Raw genomic sequence first — 16,066 nt, 5'->3', positions numbered from 1 at the left:
TTTCATTAAGATATAATTTGGACAATGATTCTGTATTGTTTGCTCCAAATATGTCCTGTTATCAATATCAAGATGGTAAAAAATCACACGTATGTTGTTACAGTTCAATCGATGGTAAGAGTAATTAGTTGTAAATATTTACTATGCTTCTTATAACAGAAAAAAACCCTGTAAATTCCAAACAGTAACTGGTTTTATTGGCAGTTTGTTTATTGTCCTTTTGATCTTACTGCATAATATTTTTCTATATCATGGACAGGACGTGTACTCGAAAATATTATGCAATGACGTCACGTTACAGTGCAGCAAAGTCACGCGTTCATGTCCATTCGCGTCAATTTTTAAATAAAATGCATGCGTCGTCATTCATATATTTAAACAACTACCACAATGTTTTCTATTTCATTTTATTTCATATTCTCAAACAAAAACATATTGTTAAGGCAACATAGCCGATATAAAGAATAATGACATTTTATTTTTTGATACTGAATTTGTCAGCTCGCTCTTGCGGGCTCGGTTGATATTCTTGCTGATAAACTCAGTATCAAAAACAAAAAATCGTTAAATATTTTAGTAGTGTTCTGACTGATATCGGGAAAAAAACAGTTTTATGCACATACATAAATAAGAATCGTTGTAACAGTTTAGTGCACATACATAAATAAGAATCATAAATAAGTCCGGTTGGATAATGTGTTATGTCTTATCATTTGTGGTTTGAATTCTGTATTTTCGGTACATTTCACATGTTTCACATATGTCTCATTTGTCAGTATAGTCGAGTTACTCGTAGTTCGTCTACAGTGTTTTGGTTTTATGTTGTTTGTTTTCAAGTGTGTTTACTGTTTTGTCTTACATGAACTTGCCTTATGTTACAGTTATTTTATTTTCATTTTCTATATGTATGATCAAAAATCAGCTATTTCATTTATATGATTTTAAGTTTAAAGCAACTATATGCACAGGATTTTTTTGTTTATACACAGTTTTGATTTAGAAGAAAAACCAACATGGTTAGAAAATACAAATAATAACACCATTACAAACACAATTCCATTAAAAAATTCTTGTCATCGTTAGAAAATACATAAAATAACATCATTACAAACTCAATCCCAATTTTATATTCTTGTACGCGTACGTGGTAATAAAACTAATCTATTTTATTTTTAGAAATTTACCTGTGACGTCACAAAAAGGCGTCACTTTTTGTGGCGTTGATCCATTCATGTGACACGCAGTTTATACCTCGTTGTGGTGTCCTGTGCTGTCGTAAATTCATGAGAGGTGTCCGTTGTTATTCTGCGGTTTACATGTTGAAATGCACTATTATATTATTTATTTATGTATTTCTCTGTGCTGAGTGTTCTTGCGTTTGTTTGTACTGTATTCCTGTCACGTAGTGTTGCCATTTTAACATTGCCATATAAGCGGGAGGCTTGGCTAGCCATAAAACCAGGTTCAACCCACCATTTTTTTCTTAAAATGTCCTGTACCATGTCAGAAATATGACAGTTGGTATCAAATAGTCCGTTTCTTTGTATGTTGGCGTTTGTTTATGTTGCAGTTCAGTGTTTCTGTTGTTCCTATTTGTTTTCTCTTAATCGATTTATGACTATTGAACAGCGGTATACTACTGTTGCCTTTATTTGTTAAGGTTGTAAACCTTTATTTTATGTAACTACATTATATGGAATATTTTATAGTGGATGAATGTGCAAGTAATCCCTGTCAAAATAAAGGAGTGTGCATTGATCAGATAAATGGATACACGTGTAGTTGTCCAGCTGGATTTGCAGGGACAAATTGTCAATATGGTATGATTTAATTAACGTGAAGAGGGTGTTTGTTTTATATTTGTTTGGTCGATTTGAAATAATATCGTTCTTCAAATGTATATTCAAAGCAATTCATTTCGTGAGGAAATGAAGCATTACCTTATGAAAACACTTACCCCGATGCTAAATGATAACTTCAAAGTACAACGTAGACAAAGACACAATGGCATAAAACCTCCTGAACAACGTTACTAAGAACAACGTTTCCTTCTTGAAAAGTCCTCACAGAAGACGACAGCTCTAGACACAAAAGAAATTTAAACTCACCTACAGTTAGGTTTTGTTTATAAATATTTATATAATACATACAATTATCTTAGTACAAATTTCAATAAAAAGTTGTAAACATCAATTTTATGAGGGTTTTTGCCATTATTTGCTAAAATAAAGTGGACATGGTAACATACGGTAGCCCGAATTCAATGTATGAAAACGAAATATATCTAATTATTAATAAGTGTTTTATTATATTATAAATGATACCTCCTTTTTTTTCTGGTGGTTTGTTTTTTCTGTCAAAATTTAAAAAAAAAAGGGATTTTTTTCTAATTTTACCTTTTCTAGAAAAAAAGGTTTATGTTAAACGCGTGGTGTATTTTGAACTGTAGAATCTCTGATATGTGGCTTATGAAAGAGGAATTCAATCTTAAAAAATGTTATTATCGGTGAGTTCAGATTGCGGCAGGAATAGAAATGGTGATTGCGCTTTCTTACGAGAAAAAAGAAAAACACAAATAGAAGATAAAAAGACTTTCTTTGGTCGAACATTTAGTTTATAATTTTTCAGACATCAACGAATGTCACAGTTCCCCATGTGTGAATAGAGGCGTATGTAATGACATGGTAAACGGATATAATTGTAGCTGTCCACCAGGATATACTGGGAAGCACTGTCAAAATGGTTGGTAAACAAAATGAATTTTTTAAATTATCATCATAAGAAGTTGTAGAGAAAACGAGATGATATATGTGCTCGACTAAAAGATATGGATTGTCCTAGTTTAAGAAACATGGCGTTAATATTTAAATAAAAGGTATATTTCAAACATTGAAACGAAAAAAATATCATGAAATAGAATAAACTAGTCGTGATAGCGAAACTAACCTATAAATAAATAATAAAGAATGAAAAACAACGCATAAATATCTTACAAAATTAAATAGAATTGTAAATGAAAACTGATGGTGAAAGGTTCAATACAATCTATAAAATAAAAATAGTGTCCGTGCATTACATGTATTTAGTTTGCCTGTTTGCAAAACATAACACTTTTTGAATTTAATTTGCCCAAAGTTCCTTTTTGGATTCATCTGTATCTGAACCACATGGAGAGCTATATAAAGAATAGAAAAAATAACAAATAACAAACCGAAACTGAACATCTTATGACAAATCGTACTTATCTTTGGATGTATTGTCTATCAATATGTACACGAATCAAAGTATACGTATATGAAGAGTACAAATGTATAATAGTATAACACTATTTTTTAGAACCAACCATAAAGATTTCCCCTAAGATATTGTTGAATAAAGTGAAACCAGTTGATGAAGGAACAGACCTCTACTACATTCCATGTTTTGCGGAAGGTATTCCTCTGCCTGATGTCAAATGGGAATCAATTGACGTAAATATTAATCTACCTCTGGTATTGATTAGACAAGGATTTTGGTATTTTCTTATTTCTTATTGGGGGTGTGACCTTTATTTCATATAGAATAGTGAAATTACTGGCTTAATACGAAACTCGTACTAAATAATGTATTTTGTTATTCGACAAGCTATTTAATTGCGTTTTTGATTAAATGTGACATTCACTCTTCTATGTTATTGTTGCGACTTAAAAGAGTCATCAAAGATACCAGGTTTATATTTTTGTACGCCAAGCACTCGTTTCGTATAGTTAAAATGACACATCAGTGGAGTTCAAATCAAAAGATCTGTCTTTTTTTGTAAATGATTTGTATGTTCCTAATGTATGTTTACGTAATTGTTCTTTCTTAAATAAGCTATACGGATTTTTTAGCATGATATTTTGTATTGTTTTACGCGGAGTCATTAACACACATTCCAAAAGATATTGCTAAATATTGGATGAGGCAATAACCTACTTAAAATATAACAATATCAAGGAATTAAAACAGGTACATACATTGATGATCTCGCGGAATTTTATGAAATTTTGAATACAACTATAACACGAGGGACTGCACATGAACATCAAAACAGCTATATATATATATATATATATATATATATGTGTGTAACGTTTATACTTTCTGAGATATAGCAAACAAAATTTTCGGAAAATAGTAGTACAAATTTATAGGATACACGTAAATATCGTTAAAAAACTCAGCAATTTTGTATTAAAATTAATTTTTTTCAAAATCGTGTCCTACGAATTTTCCTACGAAATTGCTACTGAAAATTCCGTTTTAATGATATTAAATTGATAAGGGGTCACCAAATTCGGTTTTTTAATATGAATAGGTGAATCTTCTGTACAGCGTGAGAAAAACGTCGAAAAGGCAAAGGCAATCGTAACGTTGTCGCTAGAAATGTTATTTTTCGACGTATTTAGATATAACAATGATAATTCGGTGAACCCCTATACTTTTTTGTATTTCAATACAACGGACATTGTAGTGGCAATAACATATCAATTTTAAAGAATATTCGTAGGACACGTTTTTGAGAAAAGGCAATTTAAAGACAATTTTTTCAACATTTTTTTCAATATATACGTGCATCCTATACATTTGTACACCGTTCTACAGAATAATCAATTTGCTATATATCCGAAAGTATAAAAGTTACTAATATAATTTTCGATATTCATATTCAGTTCCACATGTTGAAATTGCTTGCAAAATTTCATAAAAATCCGTGAGATTGCCCATTTACGTACCTGTTACCTTTACGCAACCATGAAATGTTGACATGAGTGTTGATCAGAACTTAGCAATGAAGGATAGACGATAAAAAGCAATTGATATAAATCAAACAGCTGTTTTTATCTTTCGTTAAATTTTATAAGAACAGTTAACAGTGCTTAAACTTAATATCTGTGCTTTATTCCAAAACAGTTGATGTACGTAAATGTTTATCATAGTCAATATACAATTGTTCTCTGTCTGCAATTTCTGATTTGGATTTACCTTTAGCAACAACGCACATACTCCATTTTTTCCCCCAAATTTGAAAGTTCCATCCCATTAAATGAATATAAGCTTACCTTGAAATTAATTTATCACGTTTAATAATATTAAGAGTCAATACCCGTTTATGACTATAACTAAACTTTCCAATTTGAGAAGTGTTGTTTAATATTACATAATTTCAAGGAATAACGTAAAATTAGGCCGTTACTAAAAGTATGTTAGAAAAACGTAAGTATTTGGTCGTACAGGAAAACTTATCGTTCTGCTATTCTTGTATGTGTAACGTTATCGTTCGTATTTGTAGAACCCATCCCTACCAACTAACTCAAAACAGCTTGCCAATTTCTTAATTTTTAAAAACGTTACCACGAGTGATACAGGGCTGTATATGTGTACGGCAAAGAATGAAATGGGAACTGATATTAAAGTTGTACATATCATTGTGAAAGGTAAATTTTCCAAATTTGTTTTTGTTTCAATCCCAAATATAATGTGCCAGCAAACAATATGTCTAATTTCCCGTTTCTATTGAAAGTTTTAGCTAACAATTTGCGTCTCGCAATACATCAAATCTAAAAAAAAAAAATAACGTCGTTCAACAAAAAAATGAGACGCATTAAATTCCAATTCTTAACATAAAAAGTTTCACTATCTTTTGACGTTCATTTAACTAATCCGATGGGTAACAATTTATTTTCACACAGCAACGCCATTAACGGAACAGGATGACATAACATTACACAATGTGAATAAAAAAAAAACAACAAAAGGAACATTTAGGAAATATAGTTTTTCAATAGATATAAGAAGATGTGGTATGAGTGCCAATGAGACAACTCTCCATCCAAGTCACAATGTGTAAAAGTAAACCATTATAGGTCAAAGTACTTTAGGTCTTCAACACGGAGCCTTGGCTCACACCGCACAGCAAGCTATAAAGGGCCCTAAAAATGACTAGTGTAAAACCATTCAAACAGGAAAACCAACGGTCTAATCTGATTTGATTAGGGACTTTCCTTTTTGAATTTTCCTCGGAGTTCAGTATGTTTGTGATTTTACTTTTTTCTATATAAAAAAAACGAGAAACACTTATGAACCACATCAACAAACGACAACCACTGAACATCAGGTTATGTTTTAAAATTTTCAATTTACGATTCAATATTTACATGATTTATCCCAAATACATGTAACTACGAGGGGCATTGTTTGAAAAACAACAGTACAATGATATCCTATTTCAAACTATTTTTTTTTATAAACTAAGGCAGTAGTTGACTGATGTTCAAATCTTGTCAAACCGATTGAAAGGAAACAAAATCATGTAACATACACAAAATGAGGGAATCGCATGAACAAGTATCAGCAAAACCGGATACGACTACAGGGTATGTTTAACCTGCCACACCACCATGCGAATTCACACTCCGTCCAAATATCACAATCGGTGGAAAAAGGACACAATAAGTAAAGTTACTGATCAGAAAACTATTCTGATAACTAAAGATAAAAAAACCGCGAACACATGTTGCTAGTGAGTTGAGACACCGATACACCGAATCGATCAACCAACTGAACTAATTCAGCGTCCACCTCAGTCACTCCTCCTCACAACTCTGTTGAAGCAGCTATTTTGCTGAAATACACCCGTGTCAACAAGGTCAGTGAACATACACGAGCGTAACCCATTATCTGCGATCCTCATACGCCATACGATTGTACGTCACTGCAGGGGAATGGGAAAGTGACAACTTGAATGCTGAAATCATCACGTTTGTCACATACTCTTATTTGAGGTCAACAATCTGTGTAAATATCGAGGAAAAGATCAATATGTGGAGACCTTCTACTTTCGGTAGTTTCCTTAATATCAAGTCACTGGAATATATGAATTTTAACCACTCATTGAAATTGTGGTTATTCAAATCAAGGAGTCAAAATTGAAGGACTATTCACAAAATAAGTTTAATAAACAATGTTACCGTAAAAAACTCAAAATACCTCTTTTATTAAATTCCTGTAAGAGGAATAATATTTGTACAATAAATCTTTATAATGGTGATAAAATTTTATAACAAATTTAACCAATTTAGAATGAATAATCCTGATGCGAAATTTTTTGGTAGTGAAATCCGAGACTTGACTTCAAAGATTTGCACATGGAACCAACTGACATATAGGACCCACAGAACATAGAAACTATGGAATGAAAAATAACCAATAGGAACGTATTTTAATTTAAATTTTGGTGTTATATCACAGTGTGAAATTGTTAAATAACGTTCTAAAAAAGAATATCATTCATTATTTATCTTTGATTTAGTGATGTGGGTCATGTGATTTTTTTTACTTTCTGTATTTTTTAAGCGAAACTCCAGAAGCTTCATACTGCACCTATAATTCACGCATTGTCTATGGTACAAGTGAATTACTATGGAGATGCTAATCTGGTATGCAACGTTACTGGTTATCCATCACCGTCAATTACTTGGAAATATAACAATGTAAATATATTAAAATATATCCATTTAACTTAAAGATGCATGCTTGCAAATTATGCAAGGAATTGGTTCAATTTGCAGTGTATAACAATATTCTATGTAAGTCTGCCTATTTAAATAGTCCAGTCAATCTAGCCAACAAAATCACACAACTTCAAACTCATTGCAACAAAAGGTTTCTTGGTATAATTCGATCTATTGACATATCCTATTGATCATATAAAAAATCGACAAAAATCGATGGGCTAATTTCAGTGAATTTTGGAGTTAAAATATAGGTTTTTTAACAAAAATTGCTGAAAACTGGAAAATTTCTTATATTTATTATAATGACAAAACTATGAGTTTGAAAATATGATAACAGTTATGGGAACTTCCTATAATGGAGACAATATTGAAAAAAATCTTTTTGAAAAGAGTAATTTTGGGTTAAAAACTGCATTTTTGTGACGAAAATTGACAAAATCTATCATTATTGATAGTAAAAGTAAAAACAAATCGATTTTACACTTTTAGACAGTATATTAGATCATTATACGATAATATCCTATCAATTGTTTTTGCATTCGAATTTTTGGGTAAAATAGTTATTTATCTTGACTAAGTAAATATTAAATGATTCAATAGTTATAATACGAACTATATAGAACTTATGTCAAAGAAACAATGTCACATCTTTAAATTAAGTAAATAAAGGACATATTTAGGTAGTTGACTCTTTCAAGAATAGAAAATATAACTGACAATAGTATTCATTTCTAATTTGAGCCAAAGAAAAGTTCTTCAGCTTCTATATTAATGTCGCCATGCCTTGAATTCATACAGCTCTGAACACGACATTCGCCACATGATATGTTACATTCTAAACCATGTTTTATACATGTACAGCGACCAGTATCACAATTAGTCTTGCAGTTGCAACGTAAAATCGAAAGGTGTCTTTGTGGAGCGGGTGGCTTTTTTGTCTTAATAGGCATAAGTTTTCCATTTACAATTAACCAACCGAAATCACATGGATCTATCTCTTCTCCTCCAATCCATTTCTGAACTTAAAACTATGTCCTTAAGCTATGGTATGCAGCAGTTTCGGTAGTTGGAGGGAGAGTGTGTATCTGAATCACTTCTTTGCAAGTAATAACTCTGTTTGCAAACTTTTTGTACCTGAGAACGTCAAGTCCTTCGAGCGGAACACCTCCGTACAAAAACGTGATTATTTTTCCCCGGTATTCAAGAGGCCCTTTCAAAAATATCTCACCAAACTCTTTCAATATTTGACTATCGATAAATTTCTTTAACGTAGCTACCTTCCCTACACCATACAGCTTTGATGTCGTGTACAAACCGCTTATTGCATGAATGATTGGAAGGACTTTGCACATGTTTTGTCCAAGAACGGCTTTCGTTTTATCTATGTCCCATATTTTTGACTTTGTCTTCTTATAATGGTTTGGTTTAAAGATAAGATTCATAGATCCAAAATTATAACAGTACAACAGAAGTACCAACAGGTCAGTATCTTCACCCAGGAGTATTGTTGGGTATGAAATGGGAGATTCTACTGCAGTTTTAGCTATCAGTACGTCTGAATCTGCTGAAGCATGCTTCGTTTCAATACCGTTTGAATGCATATTTTTACTCAACATTGCAATAAAGTTCTGTTTATTTTCATTATTAGTCAAACATAATTCCTTTTTTTTTACCTGAAAGGCGTTGTCTCCGTAAATGTTACCTTTGTTCCGAAGATTCCTTTGATGCGCTTAAAATGCATTGCATCTTCGTATCAGGACCGGATACGTATCCATCAAATACTACAACTATGGAATTTGTTCCATAACACTTTACAGAATCAATATACCTTTTACAGATTTCCAAAAATGTCAACCCACATTTCCAAGGTATTTTATGAATAAGAGATCCGCCATCAACAACATAATTGTAAAAAATATCTGTATATCCAGTACTGCAGTCTTCAAGATTCCAAATCGCATCCGCTAGAGTTGACTTTGATGCTGACCTCATAAATCCGGACGAATCAAACATAGAACTTGGTTGACTAGACAGTTCATAAGCAAATATTTCTGATTTGTCTTCATATGTAACTGTCTGCAGCTACGATAAATCTCTGAAATAAAAGTTGTTGGTCGATTGATGCTATTTCAGGTTCTGAATTTACGCAAATAGGTGAGTCTTAAAGTGTGATAGCTTGGTATTTTCTTTTGAAAGTGAACTCTGTTACGCATTTACCTTCCATCGATTTTAATATACTGAGTCCAATGTCTTAAACTCTATCCGCATTCACCTGTCTCTATGTTTCTCATACCTTTTTCCTCACCAAACGGGTTTCTCTCTTTAAGAATACCCATCCCATGAAAAGTTCCGAACCCATCTAAAGATTGGATATAGCGGGCTACATTATCTACAACGAATTGTACAAATGAATGATTGTCATTTTCATTTTCTGAGCTTCTTGACGCAGAAGCGTTAATCTCAAATTTCTGTACCTCACTGTATGATGAACAAAACCCAAGATTGTACAGTGTGTCAACAAGAAACCGGGAACCAAAGTGGTGGTGCATTTGAATACCTAAGCCAATCTGCAATGGTGCTATTACATTTCGTGGCCTTGTTGCCTGTATGATTGCATGTCCAATAGCTGAAATTTTTGTTCAAATGTTCAAAAATATTTTTAGTGAACAAGGGACATAGTCAGCATTTGAGGTCTCTGACTCCATTTCTTCTGCAGACGGATAGTAAATGTCTTTCGATATTATTAGCTTGGTGTCTTATTTTTGTAAGCTGTGCTGCAGTTGATATGATAGATTTCTTTTCTTCTCCCTTATTTTCTTTTCCTATACGGTTATAAAAATTATCCAATATCGACGAAATGTTGTCTCGAAACGTCAGAATACTTGGTTTTCTTTTTCTCCTGTAAACAGTACTGATTTGCCAAAATAATCCAGGATTTTTTTCTTCATGTGGACAACTGAATATGTATTATCTACCCCACATAATTTTTCCATCTCGCGTATTAAATCGGCGATCGATAATTGCTTCCTATCCTTTTCTATTTTCAACATAATTGCCTGAAAACCATTTTCTGCATTGTCATTCTTTGGTCTACCTGCGTAAGATGTTTTTTCTTTTTTCAAATTGTCCTCTGGTGTTGTAGCAATAGTTTGTAGCATTTGCTTCATAGTTCTAAAGTTTGAGTTGCATTGTGAATGATAAACAGCAGTCGCAGCATGCAAATCAGAATGAGCCATCTGTATTCTACTGAAAACTTCTTCTCCCCATTTGTCATTTCTCTTTCTGCATGCAGTTTCAACCGATGGCTCAAATTCTAAAAGTTCTGACACAAACAACGTCATATCCTCTTTTCCTTTTGTAATTCTTTGCAGTTTGCCCACAGAACAAGCAGTTATTTTTGAATATAAAAAGTGGTTTGCTGGACCTTAAATCTCTTTCTATCGTGACTCGTTTCCGTATCTACATTCAAATTATTTTCCATCTCGTCGATTTAAGGTTTATGAAATATTGTCTGCAATCATGGTGAACTGTTTGGCCAGGAACAGTTAATGTTTCTTGTTGTCTGTCGGAGCTGATTTTGTTGCTGTTATCAACCCCTTTTTTCCAAGCTTAACTGTGGGTTCGCCGTTTTCAAGGAGCTTGTCACAAACGATACAGTTGTCGATGATGCCATCTGTACAAAAAAAATCAAAACAAATTATAAATCAAACTTTTAAATATTCTTTTATTTTTGAATATATTTTGTCATATTTGAGTCATGAATATAGCACAAATAAAAAAATATATACTATTGCTTAATGACAAGTATCTATTAAAACATATCTGATTAAAAGCAATATAAAAAAAATGATATTATTTAAAGCCGCCGGTGGTAATGAATACAATAATAAAAAAATATATAAATGGAATAAAACGATGATTTTCACTAATTTATTGTATGAAAGTGTGTAAATGTTTTTGTTATAAATCATAATAAAATAGTGATGGAAAAAATTTAACTTCAAATAGTCTGAATTAGCCGTAAAACATTAAAATTTCCATTTTCATTTCGGAAATTACAAATATAAAATGGTGCTAACGGCGTTCCATACTTTTCGTCTGAAATACCCTGGTCTAGCAGCGGTCATTAAATGCTAGTTTTTCGTTGTTTTGGATAAATCTTAGTAAGGGGTAATTAGTTTTATTTATAACCAAAGGACTTATCAGAGTTTCTAGTCTTACATTCAAAATTAATTCATCAGAAGGCGTCGACAGAGCCAAGGTGCAAATCGTAGGCATATAACATTTACTGACAAAATATTGTCATTGATGAACGTTTATATATGAATTGAACATTATAAACATACGTATTATACAACTTATTGTCTTTTATTCCATTAAGATACTTACCAATACCGGCAAAATCGTAGATACAAAAACAGCAAATTCGTCTGCTACATTGCGGTTATTTCCATTTTGTGAACTCTTTCACTCTACGGTAGCCCGAACGTTACGTAATTTACACAAAAGTTGTTAACAAATTTGTAATCGATTTTAAGAAAAAACAAGCCGATCGATTTTTGTCGATTTTTGATATGTTGTTTAGACATAATTTATTATTCAAAATTCCACAAAAATTTCTTTTGTTGCAATTTGTTTGACGTTAAACTTAATTTTGACTAGACTAAAAGATGAACAGAGAAATAACATCATTTGATTGTTCGAGTTTCATAATCTCTTCACGTTTATAATTAGTGACAAAGCATTTACCAAAAAAAAAAAAAAAATGCATTTACCCGAATTCTACAATAAATACAATATGTTTCGTGACGAATTGAAAACGTAGAGACACATTATTCGGATTCAGAATAATGAGTCAAGGTATGGTGACATGTCATCCTTCGGAAAGTATATTGGGATTTAGCACTTTAAAAATCTATCTCAGTTTGTCGTCAAGTACAACGCATGGCACATATGCATATCACGGTATCATGTTCTCGTCCTAAACGTTAAACGTTAAACAGCCATCCATCATCATTATCACATTTAAAAGGGATGTGCCATGTTGTTATATATGCTGTTTTAATTAAATTAGTTGATGAAAAATGTAAAGTTAAGTAGTGTCTAATGTACTGAAAACTCAACAATACTTTTGATTTAAAAGGGGGAAATTTGAATTAAATGATCAACCTACAAATCATTTCAAAAGTTTAATTTTTCCCTCAACATGGTATTGTATTTCTGAAGTGGATTAACATCTTAATGAATAAAAGAAAATACGTATGGGATGAATTTCTGTCTTTCTTTGTTATTCATCTTATCTTTCATATGGTAGATACTGTTGCAGTCATCTGGAAACATCTTAGTTGTGCATAATGTGACCAATACAACTACGGGATATTATACTTGTATCGCAACGAACGACGCTGGAACTAGCCAAGCAAATGTTTTACTTAAAGTTACTTATGGTATGTAATTGATACAAAAAATTGAAGCATTAATATGCACATGAATAATTGTTGTTAAATGCAGACATGTCTGTGATTGTATGTGTTATATGATAAAAAGATCAGCAATCGAACAATTATTCGTACAATGAAAAACCTTAGAATATGAAAGGAAAATACACTGTTGAGGTTTTTGATTTTGGACAGGCACTCGAATATGTGAAAGGTTAAGCTAGATTTTGAGGTCTGAACATTTTTTCTTTTCTCAAATAATTACTGTTAAACCAAAGGCCACATTAAGGAACTTACAATACAAATCAGCAAAGGAAAAGTCTTTATTTCTGAAATAAAGGTATAATTGATAGAAAAAAATTATGCCTGTAGTTACTAAAGGCAAGCTCAAGTTATATTAATTAACCTGCTAATAAGAAACTATGTCCCACGCTTTTCATAGAGAATTTCACGAAGTAACGTCATGACCACTGGTGTACGTTTGTATTTGACCAACAAGAATTTGAATGTTTTGAGTTATATTCAGATGAAAGGTGTTATCAATCATGGTTCAGTTCCTTTTTGAAATTATATGTTGCTTTTATTTAAGAATTATTCGTAAAACAAACCATTCAAACTGTAGAATATATACATATTAGAGACTTCTGAAGTGTACCAGAGGAAGATTATCCTAAAACCTGTGCTTAATTCTTTATAACCAATTGACCAGTGTAAAATTGTGATAAAAGTGTAATGGTGATACGAAATACAATCTGGCAAAAACTTTTGACTGCAAAGATAGAAACATTTGCTACCATAATACATTGAAAAGCAACAAACATTTATATACTTATCGTTGTTTTTTTTTTCATATCATATATTGTTAAAAATAAAATTGATATATTTTGTTTATCCTTTAGATGTTCCCCGTATTATCACACCTCCTAAAACGACTGTCATAACGACAGGACATTCACACAATTTTACATGTATTGCAACTGGGCATCCACCACCGTCGATTATATGGTCCTTCAAATCTGTAAGTATATTCCTTTTTCTAAAACTATTTAATTTGTGATATTTTTTTTTTTAATTTTAAATGAAGAAGAGAATGTGACATATTTGTCTTTCGCTTGCGTTTTTATCCAATATCGAGAGTCAACATAGTGCCCCATAATTGTTAACATTGGCATTTATACCACATGTTATTTTTAAATTCATTTCCATTTCATCCTTGACATGTCGGTTCTTTTATAACTTGTTTTTGGATTTAGGTTAGGCTCATTGTTGAAGGCCTTACGGTGACCTATAATTGCTAACTTCTTTGTCATTTGATTTCTCGTTAATAATCGTCTCATTTGTTTTCATATCATATCTTTATTTTTTTATATTGAGACACTTATTCTGTTGATAAACAGATCATGTGTGTTTATACACTAAATGGGGTACTTTAGTTTTATGTTTTGGCGGGTGCCAAAATGTGTCATCTTAGCCTTTATATTGTTATTTGTGTCTTTCACGGAAAAGACGAAAAGGTGAATTGAGTGTACTACTTAATTTGTTTGTTAATATTGTCATTGTTATTCATATATATATAGTTTACACAGCAGTCAACAAAGCTTCCGTCCCATCAGCTTCATCAACACGGTAGTTTACTGACACTTTGTGCTATCAAGACACATGAATCTGGAACTCTCTCTTGCACAGCGCAAAATGAATTTGGAGATGATAAAGCTTCGATAGCAGTGGTATTTAGAAATCGTTAGTATATAATTGAAGTTAATTAAACGAAACAACATGCCCGATCAAAAGAAAAACATAGAAAAAGCACAAAATACTAATACTAAACGTTATTGCAGTTTGAATTTCAAGACGCAATACTCTATGAAATGTTTTCTCTAACTGGGATATCCCCATGTGAATAATTATTTGTCATGCAATGGATATACATTTATGTATGGTACTGTTGCAACAATAATATTTCAAAAAGGTTTTCTCGATGTATCTGTATCAATGAATGCTAAACCCGATCACTTATATTAACTGACTTGTTTTCTTTTTTTCATATAAGACTTGCGAAAATGTTTTTTTGTTTCAAGTAATTGTATTAGATATACATATCAGGACGTTAGCTCGATTGGGTCTATAAAGTGTACATCTTTGATTATTTGGTATTTAATTACTACAAATTTTCACTTCTTCGTACTATGAACATCAAAATTATTTCATTTTTCCTTAGATGCTGTTCTTGGACCTGTACAGGAAGTTTTATCTAGCACTAATTGTATATTTTTATTGTTGATATTCACCCCATATGTACCAAGTGTTAGATTAGTTTTATTGATATTAAAGAAATTTCTTGGTATTCCTAAACGGAAGATTTTATACACACAGAAGAAGAAGTATACTTAACAACAAAATTATTTTCATTTACCTGTGTATAATATGACGCAGGTTTCTTCAAAAGTGATGATTTTCTATAAATTGTTTGAAATTTAACAGTGATATCATACTTTAACTTTGTTTAAACCTGTTTATTTACTTTTGACTTTAATTATTTATTCCTTGTCATTTTTTATTAACTGTGTATTTGCATTCAGGTGTCACAGGTCAAATTTATTCGTTCATTGTGTGTTAATTTACGTTTTTTGATTGAGTTAAGCCTTCCAATTGATATTTTATTGTGTGTTTTTCTATGTTGTGATGTTATACTATTATTTCAGAAAAGGGAGAAGGTTTGATATCATTAAAACGTTTAATCCCGCTGCAAATGTTTGCACCTGTCCTAAGTCAGGAATCGGATTACAGTAGTTGTCGTCTGTTTATGTAGTTCATACGTGTTTCTCGTTTCTCGTTTTTATATAGATTAGACCGTTGGTTTTTCCGTTTGAATGGTTTTACACTAGTAATTTTTTGGGGCCCTTTATAGCTTGCTGTTCGGTGTGAGCCAATGCTCCGCGTTGAAGGCCGTACCTTGACCTATAATGGTTTACTTTTATAAATTGTAACTTGGATGGAGAGTTGTCTCATTGGCACTCATACCACATCTTCCTATATCTATCAAGATATTATTGTCAATGCCGAATGAGAGTTTTCAATAATTAAGGAGGGGTG

The 16,066-nt window shown here is 31.8% G+C and overlaps 1 long non-coding RNA gene across 1 annotated transcript; it reads left to right on the top strand.

Annotated features, from left to right (window-relative positions):
• Window positions 1-12,855: 12,855 nt before the first annotated feature.
• On the top strand, window positions 12,856-14,655 carry LOC127731712 (uncharacterized). The gene is made up of 3 exons (XR_007995706.1): window positions 12,856-12,982; window positions 13,873-13,991; window positions 14,551-14,655. It is a non-coding gene; the product is annotated as an uncharacterized LOC127731712 (long non-coding RNA).
• Window positions 14,656-16,066: the final 1,411 nt, after the last annotated feature.

The sequence above is a fragment of the Mytilus californianus genome, unplaced genomic scaffold (genome assembly GCF_021869535.1).
Source record: "Mytilus californianus isolate M0D057914Y unplaced genomic scaffold, xbMytCali1.0.p SCAF_20, whole genome shotgun sequence".
Lineage (NCBI taxonomy): Eukaryota > Metazoa > Mollusca > Bivalvia > Mytilida > Mytilidae > Mytilus > Mytilus californianus.
This window is presented reverse-complemented; position numbering and strand designations above follow the sequence as displayed.